This window comes from Littorina saxatilis, linkage group LG2, assembly GCF_037325665.1.
Source record: "Littorina saxatilis isolate snail1 linkage group LG2, US_GU_Lsax_2.0, whole genome shotgun sequence".
NCBI classification, from domain to species: Eukaryota; Metazoa; Mollusca; class Gastropoda; order Littorinimorpha; family Littorinidae; genus Littorina; species Littorina saxatilis.
In genome coordinates this window covers 1,774,233-1,788,007 of record NC_090246.1, presented here as the reverse complement: position 1 = coordinate 1,788,007, position 13,775 = coordinate 1,774,233, and the positions used below count along the sequence as shown (strand labels likewise).

The following is a 13,775-nucleotide window of genomic DNA, read 5'->3' as shown; positions in this document are numbered from 1 at the left end:
TGAAAACCCTACCTTTACTATTCAACTTGAACATGAATCAAATGTGATGAAAACCCTACCTTTACTATTCAACTTGAACATGAATTAAATGTGATGAAAACCCTACCTTTACTATTCAACTATTCAACCTAAACCCTAACCCTAACTCATGTGAATGGTATAGCGCTGTCGCTGATGAGCTGCGGCCACTGAAGCAGGAGCGACGCAGAGCTGAACGCCGCATGCTGCGACCGTCGAGCACGTACATCGACACAGAGATTTTTAACAGAGCTAAACACCAGGTTAATCGCTTTGTTGAAGCTGCCAAAACTGCATATAACTCAGCCCAGGTACTCGCAGCTAAGACTATGAAGCAGCTGTATTCTGTCACAAATAGTCTGCTTGGTAAAGAGAAAAACTGTCCTCTCCCGACCATATACACTCCAAGTCGTCTACCCTGTGAATTTTCCGATTACTTTAGAATTAAAGTACAGACAATACGAGAAGAACTTGACTCTCAGCTAACCTCTACCACCAGCAAATTCACAGAGAAAAAATTCTCAGGAACATCTTTCTCGGGTTTTCACCATGTGTCAGAATGTTTTGTCAGAGAAAAAATTGCTGAATCCAACCGTAAGACATGTGAGCTTGACCCATTGCCCTCGTGCATTCTCAACCAGTGTATTGATGCGCTAGTTCCATGCATTACCGGTATCGTCAATGACTCGCTGGCCACCGGGATCTTCCCATCTGTATACAAATCGGCGGTAGTCCGCCCTCTGCTTAAAAAACCTTCCCTAGACCCTAACTGCCTAAAAAACTTCAGACCCGTCTCAAATCTTCCTTTTTTCTCGAAATTACTTGAAAAGATAGTTCTCTCTCAGATCATTGGGCACCTCACCCAGAACAAGCTCCTCGACCCCCATCAGTCCGCGTATAGGGCTGGCCACTCAACAGAAACCGCTCTCATCAAAGTTGCAAATGACCTTCTCTTAGCTCTCGATCAAAAGCATGTGTCTGTCCTTTCTCTATTAGATCTCTCGGCAGCATTTGACACTATTGACCACTCCGTTCTCCTGACAAGACTTCACAATTCTTTTGGTATTTGCCACACTGCCTTAGCTTGGTTTAAGTCCTACCTCACAGACCGCTCTCAGATAGTCTCCATTGACGGCTTCCAATCTGCTCCATCCCCGTTGACTTTCGGTGTCCCCCAAGGATCTGTACTTGGCCCGGTGCTATTCATCATGTACACGAAACCAATATCTAATGTCATCTCTCGCCACTCTGTTTCCTATGAAAGCTTTGCTGATGACACTCAGTTACAAAAATCTGGCCCTATTACTGACCTCCCCAACACAATCGAGACAACTAAGAACTGCATCTCTGACTTGAAATTGTGGATGACCGAAAATAAATTGAAACTTAATGACGACAAGACCGAGATCATGCTAGTTGTACCCCCTTCTCTTAAAAAAGAACCATCCCTTCCTGCCCAAATCTCTATAGCTGGAACTGATATTCAGTTGGCTTCTCAAGTACGAAACCTCGGTGTCATCTTCGACGAAACTCTCTGCTTCAAACAACAAGTCTCCACTGTCTGTAGAAATGCCTACTATGAACTGAGAAAAATTAGCTCCATCCGCCACTGCCTTTCTTCCGATGCTACAAAAACCCTCATTTGCTCTCTCGTTCTTTCAAGGCTAGATTACGGAAATGCCCTTCTTTCTGGTTCATTTGACTATCTCATTGAAAAACTGCAGAAAGTACAGAACAACTCCGCTAGATTAATCACAAAGACCCCTAAAAGACACCACATCACACCTGTTTTGAGATCCCTTCACTGGCTGCCTGTAAGAAGTCGTATTCAATACAAAATTGCATGCATTTGTTTCTCTTTCTTTCATGGTACAGGACCTGCTTATCTCTCTGAGATGTTATCAAAATATTCAAACCTCTCCTCTCTTCGCTCTGCAACAGATACCAATGTACTTAGTAAACCAAAAAGAAACAGAAAATCAACTAACTATGGATTTGAGAGATCCTTCAAGTACCAGGGACCTCTTGTCTGGGAGAAAATCCCCCGGAGCATTAGGGATTCCCAGTCACCATCTGCCTTTAGAACAGCCCTCAAAACACACATGTTTAAGTTAGACCTCTGAAGGAGCCGTCCCATGATCGGTGAGTCATCGGCGCTGCCACGTGTATTATATACTAAAGTGTGGCGTTCATGAGGATGTGTATGTGCCTGTGTGTGTTGTACTAGAATAACGTATGCGTACATGGAATGACATTGCGGGTTACCTGAACATTGACAATGACGAAAGAAAGATTGTGTGTGAGTGTGTGCGCGCGCGTGTGTGTGTGTGTGTGTGCGTGTGTGTGTGCGTGCGTGTGTGGGTGTGTGTGACCATGTTTGAATTTATTCGGATTTAGTTCTCTTTCCTTGTTTGTATTATGATTGTGTAAGTGTAAAGCGCTCTGGGCTCGTCACCACGAGGTTTACGCGCTATATAAGTAATCGTTATTATTATTATTATTAACATGAATCAAATGTGATGAAAACCCTACCTTTATTATTCAACTTGAACATGAATCAAATGTGATGAAAACCCTACCTTTACTATTCAACTTGAACATGAATCAAATGTGATGAAAACCCTACCTTTACTATTCAACTTGAACATGAATCAAATGTGATGAAAACCCTACCTTTACTATTCAACTTGAACATGAATCAAATGTGATGAAAACCCTACCTTTACTATTCAACTTGAACATGAATCAAATGTGATGAAAACCCTACCTTTACTATTCAACTTGAACATGAATCAAATGTGATGAAAACCCTACCTTTACTATTCAACTTGAACATGAATCAAATGTGATGAAAACCCTACCTTTACTATTCAACTTGAACATGAATCAAATGTGATGAAAACCCTACCTTTACTATTCAACTTGAACATGAATCAAATGTGATGAAAACCCTACCTTTACTATTCAACTTGAACATGAATCAAATGTGATGAAAACCCTACCTTTACTATTCAACAAGAGATCTGAACTTGAACATGAATCAAATGTGATGAAAACCCTACCTTTACTATTCAACAAGAGATCTGAACTTGAACATGAATCAAATGTGATGAAAACCCTACCTTTACTATTCAACAAGAGATCTGAACTTGAACATGAATCAAATGTGATGAAAACCCTACCTTTACTATTCAACAAGAGATCTGAACTTGAACATGAATCAAATGTGATGAAAACCCTACCTTTACTATTCAACAAGAGATCTGAACTTGAACATGAATCAAATGTGATGAAAACCCTACCTTTACTATTCATCAAGAGATCTGAACTTGAACATGAATCAAATGTGATGAAAACCCTACCTTTACTATTCAAGAAGAGATCTGAACTTGAACATGAATCAAATGTGATGAAAACCCTACCTTTACTATTCATCAAGAGATCTGAACTTGAACATGAATCAAATGTGATGAAAAGCCTACCTTTACTATTCAAGAAGAGATCTGAACTTGAACATGAATCAAATGTGATGAAAAGCCTACCTTTACTATTCATCAAGAGATCTGAACTTGAACATGAATCAAATGTGATGAAAACCCTACCTTTACTATTCAAGAAGAGATCTGAACTTGAACATGAATCAAATGTGATGAAAACCCTACCTTTACTATTCATCAAGAGATCTGAACTTGAACATGAATCAAATGTGATGAAAACCCTACCTTTACTATTCAAGAAGAGATCTGAACTTGAACATGAATCAAATGTGATGAAAACCCTACCTTTACTATTCAACAAGAGATCTGAACTTGAACATGAATCAAATGTGATGAAAACCCTACCTTTACTATTCAACAAGAGATCTGAACTTGAACATGAATCAAATGTGATGAAAACCCTACCTTTACTATTCAAGAAGAGATCTGAACTTGAACATGAATCAAATGTGATGAAAAGCCTACCTTTACTATTCAAGAAGAGATCTGAACTTGAACATGAATCAAATGTGATGAAAAGCCTACCTTTACTATTCAAGAAGAGATCTGAACTTGAACATGAATCAAATGTGATGAAAAGCCTACCTTTACTATTCAAGAAGAGATCTGAACTTGAACATGAATCAAATGTGATGAAAACCCTACCTTTACTATTCAAGAAGAGATCTGAACTTGAACATGAATCAAATGTGATGAAAACCCTACCTTTACTATTCAAGAAGAGATCTGAACTTGAACATGAATCAAATGTGATGAAAAGCCCTATATACATTTTCCAGGTTTGTTTGAAGAAGACATCTTGAATATGAATGAAATGTGATGAAAATCCCCTATAGAATTCTTCAACTGCCTACACGGTCTAAAGAAACATGACTTCATGCACTAGACCTGCACCAGATTAAAAAGAAACGCGTTACAGCCTACGAGTTTCACGGCATTTCAACCGTAAATGGATTCACGTAAGTGAAACGTCGGTTTGTGTACATCACGTAATCATGTAAATGTCCACAGATTTTTCCAGGCTGTTACATAGTTATACTGAGAGATAATGTCGAAAATCTGCACATGGCTTTATTATGTTTAAGCTGTTGCAATCATCATATCACATCTTCTTCTTTTCACATTTAGTCAAGTTTTGACTAAATGTTTCAACATAGAGGGGGGAATCGAGACGAGGGTCGTGGTGTATGTGTGTGTGTCTGTCTGTCTGTCTGTCTGTCTGTGTGTGTGTGTGTGTGTGTGTGTGTGTGTGTGTGTGTGTGTGTGTGTGCGTGTGTGTGTGTGCGTGTGTGTGTGTGTAGAGCGATTCAGAGTAAACTACTGGACCGATCTTTATGAAATTTTACATGAGAGTTCCTGGGTATGATATCCCCAGACATTTTTTTTTTATCAATGTTTTTTATGACGTCATATCCGGCTTTTTGTAAAAGTCGAGGCGGCACTGTCACATCTTCATTTTTTAATCAAATTGATTGAAATTTTGGCCAAGCATTTTTCGACGAAGGCCGGACGTCGGTATTGCATTTCAGCATGGAGGCTTAAAAATTGATTACTGACTTTGGTCATTAAAAATCTGAAAATTGTAATAAAATGTTTTTTGTTATAAAACGATCCAAAATTACTTTTATTTTATTCTTCATCATGTTCTGATTCCAAAAACATATAAATATGTTATATTCGGATTAAAAACAAGCTCTGAAAATTAAAAATATAAAAATTATGATCAAAATTAAATTTCCGAAATCGTTTTAAAAACAATTTCATCTTATTTCTTGTCGGTTCCTGATTCCAAAAACATATAGATATGATATGTTTGGATTAAAAACACGCTCAGAAAGTTAAAACGAAGAGAGGCTCAAAGCGTGCTATGCAGCACAGCGCAACCGCTACCGCGCTAAACAGGCTCGTCACTTTCGCTGCCTTTTGCACTAGCGGCGGACTACGGTCATTGTGAAAAAATGCAGTGCGTTCAGTTTCATTCTGTGAGTTCCACAGCTTGACTAAATGTAGTAATTTCGCCTTGCGCGACTTGTTTTAAATATATATTGTTTTTAAAGGCGTGCAGAAGTCTGCATTCTCCTGTTAACAAAATGTTTACCGAACAGCAGTAAATCTTGGCCTTCAATTCAGAGTGACGTTGCTGATAAGGTCCTCGCCACTAAATTGTCTCGGAAATCTATGACGGCTTACTAGCGCCAAAACCACATAATTAGAATGTTCATGTGAAAATTGAAATGTTCACGAGAAAATTGCAATTATCAGTGTAACAAAAATTACTAATTTTCTTACCCAGATAACGTTTAACTTTCAGTTTTGGCTCAAATAGTTCGTCTGGAAGTGTGCCAGAATTGAAACATATTAATTTTCACGTAAAATTGTAATCATCAAGTGATCATGATTCATTGTTAAGTATTCATGTCTAATTCATGTATCGGGTGTTCATATTTAATTATCAGATGTTCGTGTTTAATTATCAGGTGTTCATGTTTCATTGTTGCATTGGGGCTATTTTAAGCCGAGGACAAAACTAAAAATGAGTAATTAACACTGTCAGTTAACATCATTGCTGTGAATTACACAGAACACGTGATAATTGAAATTTTCACGTGAAACTGGTGACCTCAGGTTTTGGCGATAGTAAGCCGCCATAGAAACCCTCACCCAGACACTCGCGAGAACGAACATGAATTTACCGATCACGTCTCAACATTTATTGAATCTTGGCGAGTGTCAGGTCAAATGTATGGTCTTGGCAAGCGCTAAAAAGCTCGTTCGATCTTCAGAGAGCTGCTAGTGCGACTGAATATTCCGACTAATAATATCCTGTTATCTGAATTGTTGATTTTATCTTCAGATGCCTCGCAACTGTGTCAATCTCAAAATTGTTTGCTTCACAACTGTTTGTTTAAAGTGCACTTTCTTTCTTGTAAATCTCTTTCGATTCGGGCAGGTTTACACATAGAATAAGGATAAGGATTAGAATAAAATAAAATAAGGATACGGATAAGAATAAAATAAAATAAGGATACGGATAAGATTTAGTATAGTCCTTGGCGGTTACCCTCATGGAAAATCGCGGGTTGCTTTCTCTCCAGGGAAAGCCAGCTGCCATACAGTATACGGCGCTACCCTTTTTTTTCCCCTGCATGAGTGTATTCTTTGGCTGTGAACTTTATTGTGCGCATGCGTGCACACAGGGGTGTTCGGACACCGAGGATAGTCTGCCAGGTATTCCATTGCCCCCTAACTGCCAGGTCTTCCATTGCTCCCAGAGCAGCTAGCTACGTTGTTTCCATGAGAAGGAGCGGTGCCTTTAAGCCTGTCTATCACCGTTACGCGGGGGATTTGTGTGTCTCAGATGTAAGTCTTAATGTCCGTAGAGTTCTGACTAGCCCCCCGCGGGTTAGGGGGAAGAATTTACCCGATGCTCCCCAGCTAACTATCGTCATCATGTCAAACATGATTGCTTGCACTCAACTCCAAGGCCTGTGAAAAGTAAATATTCGCCGTAATGGCTTGAGATTTGCTGGCCGATGTAAATGCGTGATATATTGTGTAAAAATATTCCATCTCACACGGCAGAAATTAATATGTAAAGCGCTTAGAGAACGTCAAGCGCTATATAAATCTCCCATATAAATAAATAAATATATATATATTGGTCTTCCATGGCTTGCCGTTCCATTATCGCATACATGTATGTGTCCGAGTGTTTGCGCATCTATATTCTCTGCACGTTTTCTGACACGGGTGTCAATTTATTAACACCTTTCTGTTTTGTAAGGTTCGTGCGCCTTTCTTTTTGTCTAAGTGATCACGTGCACTGACACAGGTCTGTCCAGGTTTTTTTCTCTTTTTTTTCTGTGTAGGCTTGTACACAGGATAAGACCATCCTCCCAGGAGCTTGTCACAATGTTGATGTTGGGTATGTGTCCAAGTGGAGTGATTACGGACCTGTGTCTTGTACTTGTGGCTTCTTGGGAGGGATGGTATGGTCTTATCTCGTGTAAAAGCCTGAGACAGTGAGGCCAACTATTGTCACGAGGCGGAGTGGGGCTTTAACTTTGCTTGTTTGTTTGTTTGTTTGTTTGTTTGTTTGTTTGCCCAGCCGACCACGAAGGGCCATATCAGGGCGGTGCTGCTTTGACATTTAACGTGCGCCACACACAAGACAGAAGTCGCAGCACAGGCTTCATGTCTCACACAGTAACATTATTCTGACACCGGACCAACCAGTCCTAGCACTAACCCCATAATGCCAGACGCCAGGCGGAGCAGCCACTAGATTGCCAATTTTAAAGTCTTAGGTATGACCCGGCCGGGGTTCGAACCCACGACCTCCCGATACGGGGCGGACGCCTTACCACTAGGCCACCCGTGCCGGTGGGTCTTTAACTAAAGACGTTCTGCAAACAAGGTTGTCTCCTACGAAGAATACTGGTGTCCCGAACTGAAAACTCTGCCTGAACAATCCGTCTCATTGCGGTCAATGCGCATGCGCTAACATGGGGAGATTAATCAGGTCGTGAACAACCTAACCCTAACCCTAACCCTAACCCTAACCCTAACCCATGGTTCGTTCGGTCAAAGGGTCGCATTTTTTAAGTCCAAGATTGGCGCATGCGCATTGACCGCAATGAGAAGGATTGTTCAGCAGAGGTTTCAGTTCGTCAGTGACACCGCCGCAAACATTTCAATGCCGAAACTTTTGGCAAAAGACCGAAACTCAAGACTCAGTACTGATAACAAATCATTCAAACGCTTGTACTTAATGAGATTGGGCGGGAATGACATATGAATGTCGAGTTCGATCTGTTGTCTTTTGTCAGTCGATGTAATGGCGCCATTAAACCTCTAATCATCTGCAAAACTTGCAATACTGTTCAAGTAGTTTATTGTTTGTCAAAATTCAACGATTGCTGATTGAGAATACCGGTGTTATTTTAAAGTAAAGGAATTTTTGTTGGAACTATTTTCTGTTCGCGTTTTTTAAATAATTTGTTTTAGTATATCATTCTCTCTGTTTCCTTTCTTGCTTTTTGGGGGGTTTCTTTCTTTCTTTTCAGACTGTACATTCTTTTATCTTTCTTCTCATTTAACATCTTCTCTACTCATTTGTCTTGTTTCATCACCAGATTCGTTCATTGGTGTGTGTGTTTTCCTTACCCTTTACAAGGTGAGATGCACACGACACAGAAAAACATCTGACGATGTTAAACTCATGAAACTGGTAGGCCTATATATTTCTTACTTCACTTCAGGAAATATTACCATAAATACATTCGGTCAAAATAGATTGGTACCTGCGATGTATAAGGTCCCTCCGATGAGAGTCTTTCTGTGTATGATCTTTACCAAACTATACCTGTTATGACAGGCAACCTGCAATGTACGGACATTTCTGGCGGCTGGTCCCAAGGGTGTCCTTTCATAGCAAGTATCACTGTAAAACTCTAACGGATACTATAGTGTTCAAACTTCCTCACACCCCATTTTTTTGTCTTATTGAATGGTATTTTGGAGAAAACATTTTTTTGTGGAGCAGCAAATTCTTGCTCATGAATACGGAACTGTGTATTTCTTATTGCAATGTAGTAAAACAACATGCTGGCATGTCTTCAAGTTCAACCACATTTTTGTCCAACAAACTTCCTGAAAATCACCGCTATGTTAAACTGTACGCAGAAAATATTTTCCGTAAGGTACGTTTCCTTTCAGCAATGAAAGTACAACGTACGCAAATCTAATTTGTTTTCGGGGGTAAGTGCAACAATTACACGTTTCAAGATAATCATAACACTATAATAACACAAACAGTTTTCTCGGTCTTGTATGTCATCAACAACAAAAACAACAACACACAAAACGCTCATTAAACCAACATTAAATTAAAAAAAGTGTTAAATAATTTTATTAAATCAATCAAATATCTCATTAAATAAGACATCGTTTCTCTCCGAAGACCGTATTTGGATGCCTGACAACAGAGCTAGAGTAGTCCTATTAGCAAACACCCCAGTCTCGATCATGCTAGAACAGCGGTATCACAGTTGTCACCTGTCCCTTTCCACAAGAAAAACAGCTTAACACGTGAAGAAAACAAACGACACAATACGTTCCACATAAACATACAAGAGAAACTCAAACAATCTACGAGAAGTTAAAAAACAAACTCACCAGAATTGAGAATAACCGTGAAAAAAATCCAGCCGGTTTCGGCGCGTGTTAACATGTAAAAGCGGTGAGCATGGTATAAGGAGCGAGTCATGCAAAGACACAGCCACCGCTTGACCACAGGAGCCGGAATCAATAACACTGCTATATGCACGAACCTGTCCAGGCAAGGTTAACTTAACGCGGTACATTTGAACACATCGCTTTGATATTTTGCAATCTTTATGATAATAATAATAATACGAGAATTTATAACGCGCACATATCTTACCACAAGGCGACTCAAGGCGCACTCATACACATTCTTTCGCACATTCTTTATTCTATTTTTTTGGAACGTTGGCGGTCCATTTGTTTTTGGATTAACACAGTTTCGCCGCTCCCCGGAAAAATATAAATAAGGGGAAGTTCTCACATGCGCTAACATGGGGAGATTATTCAGGTCGTGAACAACCTAACCCTAACCCTAACCCATGGTTCGTTCGGTCAAAGGGTCGCATTTTTTAAGTCCAAGATTGGCGCATGCGCATTGACCGCAATGAGAAGGATTGTTCAGCAGCCGGTATTTTTTCCGCATCAGACCTTCTTTCGGGGTCATGACATAGGCAGATCTTCGTCTCAAACACTACTTTTGTGTAACTTATTCTTTTCACAGGTGTCAAGCACTGTGGTAGAATGAAGGTCTTGCAACATTGTTTCCCGGTCAGGTTAAGAACAGAAAAACAAGTCGCGTAAGGCGAAATTACTACATTTAGTCAAGCTGTGGAACTCACAGAATGAAATTGAACGTAGTCCGCCGCTAGTGCAAAAGGCAGTGAAAGTGACGAGCCTGTTTGGCGCGGTAGCGGTTGCGCTGTGCTTCATAGCACGCTTTACTGTACCTCTCTTCGTTTTAACTTTCTGAGCGTGTTTTTAATCCAAACATATCATATCTATATGTTTTTGGAATCAGGAACCAACAAGGAATAAGATGAAAGTGTTTTTAAATTGATTTCGAAAATTTAATTTTGATCATAATTTTTAATTATTTTAATTTTCAGAGCTTGTTTTTAATCCAAATATAACATATGTATATGGTTTTGGAATCAGGAAATGATGAAGAATAAGATAAACGTAAATTTGGATTGTTTTATAAAAAAAATTATTTTTTTTACAATTTTCAGATTTTTAATGACCAAAGTCATTAATTAATTTCTAAGCCACCAAGCTGAAATGCAATACCGAAGTCCGGCCTTCGTCGAAGATTGCTTTGCCAAAATGTCAATCAATTTGATTGAAAAATGAGGGTGTGACAGTGCCGCCTCAACTTTTACAAAAAGCCGGATATGACGTCATCAAAGACATTTATCGAAAAAAAGAAAAAAACGTCCGGGGATATCATACCCAGGAACTCTCATGTCAAATTTCATAAAGATCGGTCCAGTAGTTTAGTCTGAATCGCTCTACACACACACACCCGCACACACACCACACACACACACACACACACACACACACACACACACACACACACACACACATACACCACGACCCTCGTCTCGATTCCCCCTCTATGTTAAAACATTTAGTCAAAACTTGACTAGATGTTAAAAGTATTAGGACTTGTAGAAGGCAAATATTGGCCTATGAGCAGCATTTAAAGTGGAGGAAGTAGGTCGTTAGTAATTTAAGAGGGCTTGACAAATAAAATCCCTTTCCGTCCCATCCGTTCTACTTCCAGATTCCTATCGGACTTGTGTTGCTATACTGATGTACAATCAGCCCATTAAAATCTTAGTTCCGGTCTTGACCAGCTAATAATCTTTTGAACCAGTAGACCAATTGACTGGCATTCTTTCTCAGACAAAAGCTAAACATCCATTCTTCATTGGACAATTAAATCAAGTCAAGTGACGTCATGGCTGAGAAAATTATGCTGTCGCTAAATTGCGAACGGTCGGCCCAGCTGTAAGGCGTTAGCAAATCATCACAGCTGTTTTAGTGCAACTCTCAATTCTTAGTAAATGTGATATGTTTTAGTGTTGGTTTTTAGTACAATTCTTACTTCTTAGTAAATGTGATGTATTTTATGTCTGTAACCGAGGGTGTGACAGTGCCGCCTCAACTTTTACAAAAAGCCGGACACTGCATGGCAAGTTTCTGTGTTTTTATAAGGATAGTAAAAGTTTGAGTCTTTGAGTCTTTGAGCTAGTCCCTAATAGTGATCACCCTGTGCGACAGGAACAAATATCCTCTCTCTGAGCTGTAAGGGGTTAAAACGAGTCTGGTTGCTCCCGGTGCCTGTAGCGCGAGAACCCCGCAAACCAAGCGTTAAAACTTCGGTGTTACGCCCCCACCAATCGAGTCGCTCAACGCAGGCTCGTACCCTGGGGTAACTCTAGTGACTGCCTATGTGTATGTATTGACGCAGGCAACAACACTGGAGCTCGCATGTGACACACCCTCGCGAACTCAACCAACGAGTATCGCTGCGACCAACGCACTGGCCTTCGCTGATGTCGCACACACACGACCAACGTATTGCGGAACACACAGAGACGGCGAGAAAATGGTCAATGCAATAATATGGTCTTCTTCGGGAGCTAGAGTGCGACTACCATCCCTCCCTAACGGTGGCCCTTTTCTTTCTTACATTTAGTCAAGTTTTGACTAAATGTTTTAACATAGAGGGGGGAATCGAGACGAGGGTCGTGGTGTATGTGTATGTGTGTGTGTGTGTGTGTGTGTGTGTGTGTAGCGCGATTCAGAGTAAACTACTGGACCGATCTTTATGAAATTTTTCATGAGAGTTCCTAGGAATGATATCCCCGGGTTTTTTAAAAAAAAATCGATAAATGTCTTTGATGACGTCATATCCGGCTTTTTGTAAAAGTTGAGGCGGCACTGTCACACCCTCATTTTTCAATCAAATTGATTGAAATTTTGGCAAAGCAATCTTCGACGAAGGCCGGACTTTGGTATTGCATTTCTCCTCCCAAAAAGGCGTATAGTGGCTGCCTAAATGGCGGGGTAAAAAACGGTCATACACGTAAACTTCCACTCGTGCAAAAAACACGAGTGTACGTGGGAGTTTCAACCCACGAATGCAGAAGAAGAAGAAGAAGAAGGTATTGCATTTCAACTTGGTGGCTTAAAAAATAATTAATGAATTTGGTCATTAAAAATCGGAAACTTGTCATTAAAAAATCTTTTTTTCTAAACGATCCAAAAACAATTTTATCTTATTCTGCGTTATTTTCTGATTCCAAAAACATATACATATGTTATATTTGGATTACAAACAAGCTCTGAAAATTAAAAATATGAAAAATATGATTAAAATTAATTGTCCGAAATCGATTTAGAAACAATTTCATCTTATTCCTTGTCGGTCCCTGATTCCAAAAACATATAGATATGATATGTTTGGATTAAAAACAAACTCAGTACGCTAAAAAGAATAGAGATACAGAAAAACATGTTATCTTACTCAGCGCGACCATTACCGCACTATTCTGGCTTGTCGATTTCACTGCCTTTGCCACGAGCGGTGGACTGACGAAACTACGAGTATGCGGTCTTGGTGAAAAAATGCAGTGCGTTCAGTTTCATTCCGTGAGTTCGACAGCTTGACTAAATGTTGTTGTTTCGCCTTACGCGACTTGTTATTATTCTCCTCTCCTTTTCGCTCTCTTCTACACTTTCCACCGGAAGAAATGTTATTGTTGAAAGAAAAAAACTGCGCGTTCTTTAAATCGAAGGGTTTTTTAAAAGGGGTTCCGCTGTACAAAGTTTTATGTTTTGCAAGCAAGAAAACAAACACAAAAACCTAGGCTTCCCTGCATATGATCTACAAAGCGGGGGCGAGATGGAAGGGGGCGAGATGGGAGGGGGCGATATGGGAGGGGGCGATATGGGAGGGGGCGAGATGGGAGGGGGCGAGATGGGAGGGGGCGATCGAGATGGAAGGGGGGCGAGTCGGTACCTCGCCGCTGGTTTAATAAAGCGAGAAGGCACAGTCCTTGCCATGCAAACCATTATAGGGTTCAACATCTCAGATCTCTCCAGGCTTTGATTTGGGATATCGACCGCCCCTCGTCTTGGACT

General features: G+C 40.2%; 1 protein-coding gene across 1 annotated transcript in view; it reads right to left on the bottom strand.

Annotated features, from left to right (window-relative positions):
- Nucleotides 1-9,757, bottom strand: part of LOC138957614 (UDP-glucuronosyltransferase 2C1-like) — an 87,918-nt gene extending 78,161 nt beyond the window's left edge. The window contains exon 1 of the mRNA XM_070328702.1: nucleotides 9,693-9,757. The gene's annotated coding sequence lies outside the window, so the exon portion shown is untranslated. The remainder of the gene's footprint in view (nucleotides 1-9,692) is intronic.
- Between the last annotated feature and the right edge of the window lie 4,018 nt (nucleotides 9,758-13,775).